Source organism: Ambystoma mexicanum, chromosome 10, assembly GCF_040938575.1.
Source record: "Ambystoma mexicanum isolate Mex_15411 chromosome 10, UKY_AmexF1_1, whole genome shotgun sequence".
NCBI classification, from domain to species: Eukaryota; Metazoa; Chordata; class Amphibia; order Caudata; family Ambystomatidae; genus Ambystoma; species Ambystoma mexicanum.
In genome coordinates this window covers 162,960,391-162,975,918 of record NC_090932.1, presented here as the reverse complement: position 1 = coordinate 162,975,918, position 15,528 = coordinate 162,960,391, and positions in this window count along the sequence as shown.

Below are 15,528 nucleotides of genomic sequence, written 5' to 3'. Positions count from 1 at the left end.
CCGTCGTCATCTGTATCTGTCGTAGCCGTGTCCGTGCCTGTATCATCCCCGTGGGTAGTAGACCGGGGGGAAGGCAGAGCAGGCCGCAGAGGTGGGAGAGGTGGCGTAGGATGCGTCCTCCTCCTCTTATGCGGTGGACTTTCCGAAGGTCCTGGCTCCGGTTGCCCCGTCGGGTCTGGCTCAGGTACCTCCGTTGGGGGGAAGGGCAACCTTGTCCTTATCTCCGAGCATAAGGACTGAATCGCTGACAAAATGGCCGCCGAAGTGTCCTGCGGCGCTGGAAACGATGGGCGCGAGTGCTCTTGAGGAGCCTCATCAGCGACACCGTCGCTCTCGTCGTCGCCCTCGTCGGGATCCCTCCCGATGGCCTGGGCCTCTTCCACAACTTCGATGAGCTCTTCTTCAGAGGTCGTGTCCGTATCCACGATGGCCACCAGCCCCTCCCCCACCTTTTCCAACAAGGACTTTGTGGGGGTCTTCTCAATGGGCCTGAAAGACGACTCCCTCCGCGGTGGCAGGGAGACTCTGGGTCCTGAGGTCGCCTCCACTGGTGTAGCCTCCACAGGCTGAGCTAGGGCCGTGGCGACATCCTCAATCGAGGTCTTAGCAGGGTGAATTAAGGCCATCGTCACCTTCTGTACGCCTGGGGCCTTCACCTTGGGGGGAGGGTCCGAGCCTTGCTCCTCCTCTGCCGGAATCTTCGAGATCGACCGGGGCCTCTACAGAAGCTTCGCCGGGTTCTCGGACTTCCTCTTACCCGAGCCAGAGCGTTGGCTCGCGGTTGATGGCGCCGGGGATGATGCGCCCTGCCTGGCAGCCAAGGAGCCCGAACGTTCGGCGCTCCTGGTGCCCGCGGACTCGCGGTGCTTAGCCTTTTGTTGGGCCCCCGTCGCCGGGGCACCCTCACAGGACTTAGAAGACCCACTCAGACTTCTTTTTCTTCTTCTCACCTGACTGGCTCTTCCCTTCCAGCCAGTTGGCGAGACGGAGGTGGCGATCCTTCATGGCCCGCTCCGACATGTTCCCACAAAACGCACAGTCGTTCTCCATGTGCATCTTGTCCTCATGGAGACAGTAGAGGCATAACGAATGCTTGTCCTCCTTGAAAACATTCTGAAGCTGGCATCCAGGGCAGGTCCTGAAAAGCTTCCCGGGCGTCGAGCTTCCTTTCTCCTGGGCCATGTCCGGGGTAGGCCTTGGAACTTCTGGAATCCTCCAAAAGCGTAACTCGACAAAATCTTCACCCTTGAGGGGTGTAGAAAACTCCGAAACGGATCCCCGTTGATCGGATGTAGAAACGGTGGACTTGAGTCTCTATTTAACCGAAAAATGAGAAAAATCTCCTGAAAAAAGCGCAAAAATGCAGCAAAAGCTCGAGAGCTACAGCACGAGGACTCCCAACACTTGAACGTGCGGTCAAAATCTGAGGTGGCTGCCAGAGGCGGGGCTTAGGGAGAGGGCAGTCATTGGCTGGGGGCAGTATGACCCAGAGACCAGTGATTGGTTACTACTAAGAAAGACAGATCAGAAACGAAACTGATACTGATTTTTTTCTATACCGAGGATTCCCGGCCTGACGACGGGGAATATTCATGAGCATGTGAATCCATGCCAGACCCCATGCTGGAGAAACTCCATTTACTTTTGTATTGGCACCTGGTAGCCTTGCTCCTGGCGCTGTGAACGATATCCAGGTTGGCCTGATATAGGTTCAGGATCTTGAGAGTGATCTGCTCAGGAAACATGCTGGTAGGGCTAACTTCTGAGGAGCAGGGTGGAAAACCCTGCCCTCCTGCTGGGAAAGGAGATGTGCTGGGCCCAGCGGAAAGTGAATGGGTGGTCTGTTCGTGAGACTGAGCAGCTCGGAGAACCACAGTCGCGCTGGCAACCAGGGAGCTATCAAAATGATGCTGAGGTGACAAGCTTCCTTTATCCTGCGGATGACCCTGGGGATCACAGGTGTGGGAGGAAAGGCATAGGCTGTCATGCCTTCCCATTGCATCTGTAGTGCATCACCCAAGGAGCTGGGGCCCTGCCCCTGCCAGGATGCAAACCGATGTTTTAAAGACTGGAGGGGGGTGTCTGTACGCCTGCTCTCTATAATGGTAGAGGAGAGGCCCAGAGGACCCCAGCCAAGATTCTCTATTTTCTCTCTAGCTCTCAGGAGGTGATGCGGGCTGTTTCTGAAGTACAGTGTAGTCCCCAAGCACCCACAAAGGAATGTCCACACACTATGTTAGTGATAACACAGTTCTTTATATAAATAAGGTTCAAGGTTATATACACAATCACAATAACACACTTTGTGCTCAGGATAATCTACAATGGCAAATATCTACAGTTTCTATGTGGTACCAAAATTATACTTTGATTCCTTTAAAATGCATTAACTGTACTAAGTTTAAATGTCATACAAATCAGTTAATAAAGTGAACCAACAATAGACATAGGAGAAAAGCAGATTGGTTAACACAATAGGCAGAATACCGGGCTCCTACCACCAGGCACACATCTGTATGAGGATCACCCCACCTGGGCAACCTGTAAATAAAGATATAATACAAGCCCAGTCCATATATTGTTTCTATGAGTCTTATTTCCTTCTAAAATAGTTCTACCACAACAATGTACCTGGAATAGCAGAGTTCGACGTCGGGTCGCCGACGGATCCTTTTTGAGCGGCTCCCTTTAAAGGCAGGAGCCACGGATCGTCAAGATCCCTGGAAGAAATGGTGAACAACGGCGTTGAGGCAGCAGCTTCGGTCCTGGCTGTGCTAGTCGACGATCGGTCGTGGACGTCTTGCAAAGATGAGGCTTGCGGGGCACCTCGGCGTCGATAGTTCGTTACCGCAAAGAGTCTATGAAGAACTTTGGCCCAGCAAGGGCATTGAGTTGTCCGGTGTCTCTACGGTATTCAGGTGGAGGGAAACCCGCAAGTGGATGCTCCTCGGCAAGTCCCCACTTCTGTGCAACACGGCTTCGACGGGCCTCCAGCAGTTAAAGTGAACCTGCGAGCCCCGGTCGACGACGGTGGACAGAATGTCCGGTGCTTCTCGTTCTCCTCGGTGGTCCCAGTCTCCGGTCGGAAGCCTGTCGAGGGTCTGACTTCCATGGAGCTTCGGCAAAGGTTAGCGGTGCACGATGTTCCCTCGTAACTCAGGGAGAGGTCTCCTAGCCAGATCCTCTTTCGGATCTGTCTCGACATCACAGCGGCTTTCAGATTGCGTTGAAGGTAGCAGCAGTCAACCTTCTTATGCGGGCTCGGCTTTTGAGATCAAGCATCAGTTTCGACTTCAGCTTCTGAATGATTTCTACCAGTGAGAGCCCCCAGATATACTGTTGATCTCCCATTCACTCTGCTGGGTCACACTCAGGAAACCAATCATTCAGAAGGGCATTCAGCAGTCAGGAAGCCAACCATGAGCATAGTGCATTCAGGCCGTTCTCCTCCCTCTCAGACACTCACAACAAGGAATGTGTATTGGAACAAGTATCCAGCCATTCAGCACTCCAAGCTGCATTCATACCAGTTTCGGGAAGGGCTATCTCAGTCTTTGTGTCACATATCAGAAACTAGACACCCATAACAAGAAGTGCATATTGGTCGTCCACTCCACTCACCCAGGTCCCACCCCAACGGTGTACCCGCAACATACAGTCACTGGGAATGTCACATATGGAACTTCCACCCAACAGCCAGTCAGGGGAAGGGACAGAGTTAGGGCTTCCAAGGACTTTGGGGAAAAACAAGGTAACAGGCAATAGAAAGCAAGAGGCCACAGGGGCCATCTTGTCTCCTATCAGGAATCAACCGATTCCAATGGCAGGGCCTGGGTATCCCCAAAATGGAGGATATTCAAAGCACCTGTCAAATTCATCATGAAGCTGCTACCAGCCCATACCCTGCTCTGTGGGTCACACACAGGTGCTCAAAAACACACTAGGGGCACAGGGTTGTACCCCCACCCATAGGTGCCATAAAGGTATCCCAAGGGTCTGTACACCAAACCAAAAGAGGAAGAGCTCCACTGCCAGGAGTCCCACATGGACTCCTGTGCAGAAAACCACACAAAACACACATGATAAAGCAATAAAGGACAAGGATTCGGAGGCCCTGTCCCTCTGATGCATTTCCAGCATCACAGATGGCACTTCCTGTTCTTCCATGAGGCAAAGAGATCCACCTGCGGGTGGCCCCATGTGTCGAAGACCGCCTGCAGCACCTGGTCGTTCAATTGCCATTCGTAATTGTCCGCTCCTAGTTTGCGGAGTCTGTCCACTTCCAAGTTGGCCTCCCCCAGGAGGTGAACGGCTGTGAGGAAGATGTTCTCCAGGGCCCATTCCCAAATGCTGACTGCTAGGCTGCACAGTGGAGGGAACCTGGTACCCCCCTGCTTGTTGACATAGTACATGCTGGTGGAGTTGTCGGTCTGGATAGGGACTGTGCTTTCTCCAATGAGCAGAAGGAAGGCTCTGAGGGCTAGCCATATGGCCTTGAGCTCCAGCCAATTGATATATGACCCCTGTTCCTGTTGGGCCCAGTCTGCGTGGAGGCGGAGGTTGTCCAGAGTGGCACCCCAGCCCTCCAGGAAGGGGTCTGTATTGATGGTGACCTGTGGGGTCAGCTGCCGGAAAGGCTTGCCCATCCGCAGGTTTCAGTCGCTGGACCACCATGTGAGGTCTGAGTGCAGAAAAGGAAGTATGCTGGTGAGCTCCGCTTAGAAGCCCTTCTCCAGATTCCATGAGGCTGAGAAGTGCAGCTGTAACCTCCTCATCCGGAGCCTGGTGTGGGGCACAGCCAGTAGCACCGATGCCATGATACCCAGTAAGTGCTGGTACCACCAGGCCGAGGACATTGCTCTGGAAAGGAAGTGTGTAGTGGCCCTCTTGATAGCTGTGATCTTGTCCTCCAAGGGAAAGACCTTCTCAGAGTTAGTGTCCCAGATGAGGCCCAGAAAGGTGAGGTTCTGTGTGGGCTGCAGCTGTGACTTCTTGGGGTTGATAGTAAACCCCAGGTTGTGAAGTGTGTTCATAAGTGTGGAGGAGGTGTGGGTAACCCCTCCAGAGATCTCGTCCTGACAAGCCATTCGTCCAGGTACTGAGAGACATGGTGGCCTTGGGCCCTGAGTGGAGCTGCCACCACATTCATGAGTCTGGTGAATACCCTGGGGGGCTGAATTGAGGCCAAAGGGTAGTGCCTTGTACTGGAAATGGCAGCCCATGATCCTGAAGCGTAGGAAGGAGCGATGTGTTTGCCAGATAGGACGTGCAGATAGGCGTCCTTCAGATCCAAGGAGCACATCCATCTGCCCGGTCTATTGTCTCCGCAATGAGAGCTGGCATTACCATCTTGTATTTATGAAGATGGAGGGAGAGGTTGAGGGTGGATAGGCCCAACACAACTCTCAAGCCAGCCTTGTTGTTCTTTTGAATGGTGAAAATCCTGGAATTAAAGCCCCATCCTCTCCTGGAGGCTGGGACTTGTTCCACTGCCTGGCTCTCGACGAGCGACCGGATCTCTGCTAACAGAGTTGCTGTCCCTATCTGTGGGAGTGGAGGGGAGGAAGGAGGAGGAGGAAGAGGAGGAGAAGGGACTGGTAGGCGGTACCCCAAGGATACCAGAGAGGATCCAGGGGTCTGTGAAGTTCTGGTGCCAAAATTGCACGTGAAAGGCAAGCCTGGCCCCCACTGGAGACACGTGGACCCGGAGGGATCCGTCATGCCTTTTTTCTTTCTGAGTCTGGTGCTCAGAAGGGGGACTAGAAGAAGCCCTTGCCCCCCCCCCCCTTTTTTGTTGCTTGCCCCGGTGCTTACTTGGTGAGCAGTCAGGTTGTCTCAACCTCCTCTCCTGAAAGCCCCGGAATCCGCCAAACCAACTCCCCTTGTCTGAGCGTTAATGCGACAGGGCGTACGCCTTGAGCGTAGCCTTCGTCAGAATAAAGACTTTGCTGTCTATGAGCTGTTTTTCTTTTCATCCAATTCCTTGTCGGTGGTAGAGTGGAAGAGGTCACTACCCTCGAATGGAAGGTCCAATATGCGTTCATGGACCTCACGGTTAAATTTAGAATCCTGAAGCCAGGCCACCCTTCTCATGTCCGTGGCAATGCAGATGGCCCGGCCAGAGATATTGATATGGGCCACGGCGGACTTCAGTATGTTCTGCGCAACCAGCTTGGCTTCTCCTAGACCCGCCTTGAAACATGCTTGGCTCTGCACCGGAGGTTTTGGAAGGAACTCTGCTATTTTCTGCCAAAACCTCTGGTTAGCGGCAGCGAGCATGACATCCGCGTTGGATTGGCACAGGTGCAAGGAGGCGGAGTACAGCTTATTCCCGTACTCCTCCAAGATCTTCTCCTCCTTGCCTAGCAGCGCCGAGGAGGAGGTGGCCGAGGACGACAGAGGCTTTGAGTAAAGTGTCGCTGCAGCGATCAACGAAGTGTGCGGTTGAGGGTGCACCGACAGCAAGAGTGGATCCCCCTCCACCTGTCTATACTTGGCATTGAGGCATTTATTGACAGGTTGTGTCGAGTGCGGCTTGAGCCACCCCTTTTTGGCCAAGGTCATGAAGTCTTTCTGCATTGGGATACCCGTCTTTGTAGGGGATCGTAGGGTGAGGACTTCTGCCAATAACCCCTCCTCGGGCTGCTCAACCTCGATTTGAAGAAGGCCCAAATATTCTGCCAAACCTGCAAGCCTGTCGTGGAAGAACTTCGCTGACAGCGTGTCAGGGTCCTCCTCTTTGTCTGTGTCCACCATGATGTCCGGCTGGTCCTGAGCGGTTAGAGGAGTGCTTGGCGCCGAGGGCCTGCAGTGTGGAGACTGGAGTCGGAGGCTGCTGCAGAGGTTGTTGTCGAACCGTCTGAACTGGCACGGGAGCCGGTAGAGGCGGGACCAGCAGGGGCAGCAAGTGCTGCACCGGTGACTGTGGAACCGGAGCCATGGGAGGAATGACTATAGGTGCTGGTGGGGTGATCGGAGGGAGCAAGTCCCTGACTGCATCCCGTAGGGTGGCCCCTATTTGGGGGTACGCATTAGAGCCAGAAACCTTTAGAAGAACCTGTCTTCGAAGGCTGAAGAAGTGGCAGGCGATATTGACGGAGTGGCTGGAGGCTGCTGAGGCCGGGGCACCGTCTACCTAGGTAGAAGGGGAACTCTGCCGTGCGCCATTGATGGATAGGCTGTAGGCCACATACCTGGTTGACGCCAGTCCCACCTTGAAACTCATTCACCCGCCTGCTCTGTTCCTAGGAGTGGCATCAAACAAGTGTTTTCTGGCCTGGCAGCCATTTTGTCGAGCTGCAATCACAATAACACACTTTGTGCTCAGGATAATCTACAATGGCAAATATCTACAGTTTCTATGTGGTACCAAAATTATACTTTGATTCCTTTAAAATGCATTAACTGTACTAAGTTTAAATGTCATACAAATCAGTTAATAAAGTGAACCAACAATAGACATAGGAGAAAAGCAGATTGGTTAACACAATAGGCAGAATACCGGGCTCCTACCACCAGGCACACATCTGTATGAGGATCACCCCACCTGGGCAACCTGTAAATAAAGATATAATACAAGCCCAGTCCATATATTGTTTCTATGAGTCTTATTTCCTTCTAAAATAGTTCTACCACAACAATGTACCTGGAATAGCAGAGTTCGACGTCGGGTCGCCGACGGATCCTTTTTGAGCGGCTCCCTTTAAAGGCAGGAGCCACGGATCGTCAAGATCCCTGGAAGAAATGGTGAACAACGGCGTTGAGGCAGCAGCTTCGGTCCTGGCTGTGCTAGTCGACGATCGGTCGTGGACGTCTTGCAAAGATGAGGCTTGCGGGGCACCTCGGCGTCGATAGTTCGTTACCGCAAAGAGTCTATGAAGAACTTTGGCCCAGCAAGGGCATTGAGTTGTCCGGTGTCTCTACGGTATTCAGGTGGAGGGAAACCCGCAAGTGGATGCTCCTCGGCAAGTCCCCACTTCTGTGCAACACGGCTTCGACGGGCCTCCAGCAGTTAAAGTGAACCTGCGAGCCCCGGTCGACGACGGTGGACAGAATGTCCGGTGCTTCTCGTTCTCCTCGGTGGTCCCAGTCTCCGGTCGGAAGCCTGTCGAGGGTCTGACTTCCATGGAGCTTCGGCAAAGGTTAGCGGTGCACGATGTTCCCTCGTAACTCAGGGAGAGGTCTCCTAGCCAGATCCTCTTTCGGATCTGTCTCGACATCACAGCGGCTTTCAGATTGCGTTGAAGGTAGCAGCAGTCAACCTTCTTATGCGGGCTCGGCTTTTGAGATCAAGCATCAGTTTCGACTTCAGCTTCTGAATGATTTCTACCAGTGAGAGCCCCCAGATATACTGTTGATCTCCCATTCACTCTGCTGGGTCACACTCAGGAAACCAATCATTCAGAAGGGCATTCAGCAGTCAGGAAGCCAACCATGAGCATAGTGCATTCAGGCCGTTCTCCTCCCTCTCAGACACTCACAACAAGGAATGTGTATTGGAACAAGTATCCAGCCATTCAGCACTCCAAGCTGCATTCATACCAGTTTCGGGAAGGGCTATCTCAGTCTTTGTGTCACATATCAGAAACTAGACACCCATAACAAGAAGTGCATATTGGTCGTCCACTCCACTCACCCAGGTCCCACCCCAACGGTGTACCCGCAACATACAGTCACTGGGAATGTCACATATGGAACTTCCACCCAACAGCCAGTCAGGGGAAGGGACAGAGTTAGGGCTTCCAAGGACTTTGGGGAAAAACAAGGTAACAGGCAATAGAAAGCAAGAGGCCACAGGGGCCATCTTGTCTCCTATCAGGAATCAACCGATTCCAATGGCAGGGCCTGGGTATCCCCAAAATGGAGGATATTCAAAGCACCTGTCAAATTCATCATGAAGCTGCTACCAGCCCATACCCTGCTCTGTGGGTCACACACAGGTGCTCAAAAACACACTAGGGGCACAGGGTTGTACCCCCACCCATAGGTGCCATAAAGGTATCCCAAGGGTCTGTACACCAAACCAAAAGAGGAAGAGCTCCACTGCCAGGAGTCCCACATGGACTCCTGTGCAGAAAACCACACAAAACACACATGATAAAGCAATAAAGGACAAGGATTCGGAGGCCCTGTCCCTCTGATGCATTTCCAGCATCACAGATGGCACTTCCTGTTCTTCCATGAGGCAAAGAGATCCACCTGCGGGTGGCCCCATGTGTCGAAGACCGCCTGCAGCACCTGGTCGTTCAATTGCCATTCGTAATTGTCCGCTCCTAGTTTGCGGAGTCTGTCCACTTCCAAGTTGGCCTCCCCCAGGAGGTGAACGGCTGTGAGGAAGATGTTCTCCAGGGCCCATTCCCAAATGCTGACTGCTAGGCTGCACAGTGGAGGGAACCTGGTACCCCCCTGCTTGTTGACATAGTACATGCTGGTGGAGTTGTCGGTCTGGATAGGGACTGTGCTTTCTCCAATGAGCAGAAGGAAGGCTCTGAGGGCTAGCCATATGGCCTTGAGCTCCAGCCAATTGATATATGACCCCTGTTCCTGTTGGGCCCAGTCTGCGTGGAGGCGGAGGTTGTCCAGAGTGGCACCCCAGCCCTCCAGGAAGGGGTCTGTATTGATGGTGACCTGTGGGGTCAGCTGCCGGAAAGGCTTGCCCATCCGCAGGTTTCAGTCGCTGGACCACCATGTGAGGTCTGAGTGCAGAAAAGGAAGTATGCTGGTGAGCTCCGCTTAGAAGCCCTTCTCCAGATTCCATGAGGCTGAGAAGTGCAGCTGTAACCTCCTCATCCGGAGCCTGGTGTGGGGCACAGCCAGTAGCACCGATGCCATGATACCCAGTAAGTGCTGGTACCACCAGGCCGAGGACATTGCTCTGGAAAGGAAGTGTGTAGTGGCCCTCTTGATAGCTGTGATCTTGTCCTCCAAGGGAAAGACCTTCTCAGAGTTAGTGTCCCAGATGAGGCCCAGAAAGGTGAGGTTCTGTGTGGGCTGCAGCTGTGACTTCTTGGGGTTGATAGTAAACCCCAGGTTGTGAAGTGTGTTCATAAGTGTGGAGGAGGTGTGGGTAACCCCTCCAGAGATCTCGTCCTGACAAGCCATTCGTCCAGGTACTGAGAGACATGGTGGCCTTGGGCCCTGAGTGGAGCTGCCACCACATTCATGAGTCTGGTGAATACCCTGGGGGGCTGAATTGAGGCCAAAGGGTAGTGCCTTGTACTGGAAATGGCAGCCCATGATCCTGAAGCGTAGGAAGGAGCGATGTGTTTGCCAGATAGGACGTGCAGATAGGCGTCCTTCAGATCCAAGGAGCACATCCATCTGCCCGGTCTATTGTCTCCGCAATGAGAGCTGGCATTACCATCTTGTATTTATGAAGATGGAGGGAGAGGTTGAGGGTGGATAGGCCCAACACAACTCTCAAGCCAGCCTTGTTGTTCTTTTGAATGGTGAAAATCCTGGAATTAAAGCCCCATCCTCTCCTGGAGGCTGGGACTTGTTCCACTGCCTGGCTCTCGACGAGCGACCGGATCTCTGCTAACAGAGTTGCTGTCCCTATCTGTGGGAGTGGAGGGGAGGAAGGAGGAGGAGGAAGAGGAGGAGAAGGGACTGGTAGGCGGTACCCCAAGGATACCAGAGAGGATCCAGGGGTCTGTGAAGTTCTGGTGCCAAAATTGCACGTGAAAGGCAAGCCTGGCCCCCACTGGAGACACGTGGACCCGGAGGGATCCGTCATGCCTTTTTTCTTTCTGAGTCTGGTGCTCAGAAGGGGGACTAGAAGAAGCCCTTGCCCCCCCCCCCCCTTTTTTGTTGCTTGCCCCGGTGCTTACTTGGTGAGCAGTCAGGTTGTCTCAACCTCCTCTCCTGAAAGCCCCGGAATCCGCCAAACCAACTCCCCTTGTCTGAGCGTTAATGCGACAGGGCGTACGCCTTGAGCGTAGCCTTCGTCAGAATAAAGACTTTGCTGTCTATGAGCTGTTTTTCTTTTCATCCAATTCCTTGTCGGTGGTAGAGTGGAAGAGGTCACTACCCTCGAATGGAAGGTCCAATATGCGTTCATGGACCTCACGGTTAAATTTAGAATCCTGAAGCCAGGCCACCCTTCTCATGTCCGTGGCAATGCAGATGGCCCGGCCAGAGATATTGATATGGGCCACGGCGGACTTCAGTATGTTCTGCGCAACCAGCTTGGCTTCTCCTAGACCCGCCATGAAACATGCTTGGCTCTGCACCGGAGGTTTTGGAAGGAACTCTGCTATTTTCTGCCAAAACCTCTGGTTAGCGGCAGCGAGCATGACATCCGCGTTGGATTGGCACAGGTGCAAGGAGGCGGAGTACAGCTTATTCCCGTACTCCTCCAAGATCTTCTCCTCCTTGCCTAGCAGCGCCGAGGAGGAGGTGGCCGAGGACGACAGAGGCTTTGAGTAAAGTGTCGCTGCAGCGATCAACGAAGTGTGCGGTTGAGGGTGCACCGACAGCAAGAGTGGATCCCCCTCCACCTGTCTATACTTGGCATTGAGGCATTTATTGACAGGTTGTGTCGAGTGCGGCTTGAGCCACCCCTTTTTGGCCAAGGTCATGAAGTCTTTCTGCATTGGGATACCCGTCTTTGTAGGGGATCGTAGGGTGAGGACTTCTGCCAATAACCCCTCCTCGGGCTGCTCAACCTCGATTTGAAGAAGGCCCAAATATTCTGCCAAACCTGCAAGCCTGTCGTGGAAGAACTTCGCTGACAGCGTGTCAGGGTCCTCCTCTTTGTCTGTGTCCACCATGATGTCCGGCTGGTCCTGAGCGGTTAGAGGAGTGCTTGGCGCCGAGGGCCTGCAGTGTGGAGACTGGAGTCGGAGGCTGCTGCAGAGGTTGTTGTCGAACCGTCTGAACTGGCACGGGAGCCGGTAGAGGCGGGACCAGCAGGGGCAGCAAGTGCTGCACCGGTGACTGTGGAACCGGAGCCATGGGAGGAATGACTATAGGTGCTGGTGGGGTGATCGGAGGGAGCAAGTCCCTGACTGCATCCCGTAGGGTGGCCCCTATTTGGGGGTACGCATTAGAGCCAGAAACCTTTAGAAGAACCTGTCTTCGAAGGCTGAAGAAGTGGCAGGCGATATTGACGGAGTGGCTGGAGGCTGCTGAGGCCGGGGCACCGTCTACCTAGGTAGAAGGGGAACTCTGCCGTGCGCCATTGATGGATAGGCTGTAGGCCACATACCTGGTTGACGCCAGTCCCACCTTGAAACTCATTCACCCGCCTGCTCTGTTCCTAGGAGTGGCATCAAACAAGTGTTTTCTGGCCTGGCAGCCATTTTGTCGAGCTGCATGCCACGTGCGAAACACGTGGTGCATGGCTCACTGGGCACAGCTTCCAGCAATCCATGTGGTGGTGGAGCAAGAGACCTACCCGGCACCTCAAGCCTGGGCCTGGAAGGCGTACTGCCCTCGGCAGAGTCGCCTGTAGTGCTGCTTGAAAGTGCCCCCTCGGACATTGGGCCGGTGCTAGGGCATAGCCCCTGGGGAGTATTCCCGGTAAAAGAACCTTGCGGATCCCCAGCACTGATTCCGGACCCCTCAGCCGTATGGCCATTAGCTGGACTAGCCTTGGTGTGTGTGTTGGTACCAGAAACCAATGGGTTCCTCCCACTCGAGCGTTTCCCCTGGAAGGAGTCGCACTTGAGGGGTGCGATGGAAAATAGTGGCACTCCCTTGGGCCTCGATCTCTGCTTGATGAAATTCTTCAGGTCCTCTGGAAGTGATTTTTTGAAGAGCTCCCTCCACATAGCCAGCCATTTCTTGAGTGCTTATGGAGTCAATGCGTTGCACGCGATACCACCTTCCCAGCCGTGATTGGGACAAAGGCAGCGGAGGTAAAGAGCGTGGAGGTCGGACGTGGGGAAGAGCCCCTCGCAGGCTGGACACCTGCTGAAGCCACCCAAAGTCGACATGCGCCAGGGAGGAGCGTGACCCTGGAGTACCAAGTTCCTAGAAGACAGATAAAAGACACAAAGATAGAAGAAGAGTCCGGGGAAGAGCACGTGGTATTACATGGCAGAGCCAAACCCAGGAGCGCTGGTGAAGTCGGCCCGCTCCCGTCGAAGCAGAAAAGGGGACTGAGGAGTGGCACCGATGGGTGGAGTCAGGGTAGCGCTTGCTCCCCAGACTGCACCCCTGCACGGCTCTAAATTTAAAGGGGAAGACGGTTTTTCTACGCAGTATGGAGGAAAGAGGACAGGACGTAAGAGTAGAACAAGTTACTTACCATGTTTGGTAACGTTCTTACAATGGGATGTTCCTCCGACGTATTCCACATCTATGACAGGTAATGTCCACAGCTGTGCTGCTTCGGAAATTTTTTCGGCAGAGGGCATCCTTTGTTGATGACGTTGATCCGTTGTCCCTCGAGGGCCTCCGTTGAGGGTCGGCTTCACCGGATGTTATATACAGGACACACTGCACCAATCTCCTGCCAGTATGACTGCAGAAAGCTTTGTGGAAAAGTAAGCTGCAATCGCATAAGAAATTCTTAGAAGAGGGGCAGGCTGGGAGGGCGATGTGGAATACGTCGGAGGAACATCCCATCGAAAAAACGTTACAAGACATGGTAAGTAACTTGTTCTTCGAGGGGATTTTGTCCTCTGACGTATTCCACATCTATGACAGACTCCCAAAGCAGGACCAACTTATAGAGGTGGGAAAAGAATGTACAATTTAGAATTTAGAATTTTAGAATGCCCAATCAAATGGCTGAATAAAGGACTGCCTTACCAAAGGCCAAATCCTGCCTATGGATGGAGTCCAGGGAATAGTGTCTCACAAAAGTATGGACAGAGGCCCATGTGGCTGCTTCACAAATATTGTGAATAGGAACGCCTCTCTGTAGAGCAGTGGAGGCAGCCACACCCCTAGTAGAGAGAGCCCGTAAGCCTACTGAAGGGTCCTTTCACGCCAAACACTCAGAGATCGTCAAAATGATCCATCTGGACAAGTTCTGTTTGGAAACAGTCTGACCCAAGCGCCTTCCAGCATAATCAACAAAGAGCTGATCGTCCACTCTGACCCGGGACATCCGTGAGAGATAGAAACTCAAAGCTCTCCTAGGATCCAACCTATACAACCTCTCCTCTTCCTTACCAGGATGTGGAGGAGGATAAAACGCCGGAAGAACCACCTTATGGCTCAAATGGAATTCCGACACAACCTTCGGAAGAAAAGAAGGCCGCACCCGTAGGACAACCCTATCCTTATGGAAAACAGTAAAGGGTGGCTTGGCTGAAAGTGCCTGCAACTCACTCACTCTGCGTGCGGAAGTAACCGCAACTAAAAACACAGTTTTGAAGGACAACAGTCGCAACGGACAAGAACGTAAGGGCTCAAACTGAGCTCCCATTAGGAACTTTAAAACTAAATTCAAATCCCATCCCGGCACCTGGAAAGGCGACGGTGGAAACACATTAGTTAGCCCTTTTAGAAACTGAGAAATCAAAGGGATCTTAAAATAAGAACATTCCTCAGACGAGCGCTTAAATATAGACAGCGCCGCCAGGTAACCTCTAATGGTACCCACTTGCAGTCCCTTGTGGGCTAAAGAAAGCAAAAAAGACAAAACCAAAGGAATGGAACATTGGAAAGGATCCACATTTTGTACCCTGCACCAGTCACAGAACTTTCTCCAATGGCAACGGTACAGGGATTTAGTTGCGGGCCTTCTGGCATGAAGGCTGAGAGATTTGACCTCTGGATGGAGAACCTGACCCCCCTCCCGTGAGAGCAGATCGTCTCAGTAGGGAAGACGGCGTGGAGGGCAGATGGACAAGTCTAGAAGGTCCGTGTACCACGCTCTCCCCGCCCAAGCCGGAGCAATGAGGATCATTCGGGAACCGAACCTTGGTAACCTCCGCAACACTTGCGGAATGATAGGGACTAGAGGAAATGCGTACAGCAGTGGGAAGGACCACTCCACCACGAACACATCCCCTAATGCTCCTCTTGGAGGAAATTCCTGCAAGCAGAATCTCTCGCACTTTCGGTTGACACTGGTGGCGAAGAGATCCACTTGTGGGGTTCCCCAAAGGGCGAAGATCTCCATAAGAACTTCCTGAGCCAGTTCCCACTTGTGAGAGGCCGTGCTCTGCCTGCTCAGAGCGTCCGCCGCTGCGTTTTCGTCTCCGGCCAGATGGACTGCCAAGATCGAAACTTCCTGCTGGATTGCCCAGAACCAGAGCTGCATCGCCTCCCTGCACAACGGGAGCGACCCTGCCCCCTCTTTTTTGTTGAGGTAGTGCATGGCCACTGTATTGTCTGTCATAATCAGGACATTCTTCCCCTGCACAGATGGCAGAAAAGCCTTCAGGGCTAGGCTGACGGCCCTCAGCTCTAACAGATTGATGTGGAGTCTGGACTCTGACAGAGACCAACGTCCGCTGGTTGTCAACTCATTGGCATGAGCGCCCCAACCTGTGAGGGATGCGTCCGTCATGATCGTCACCTCTGGCCATGGTTGCCAAAATGGTGCTCCCTTCATCTGATTGCCTTCGT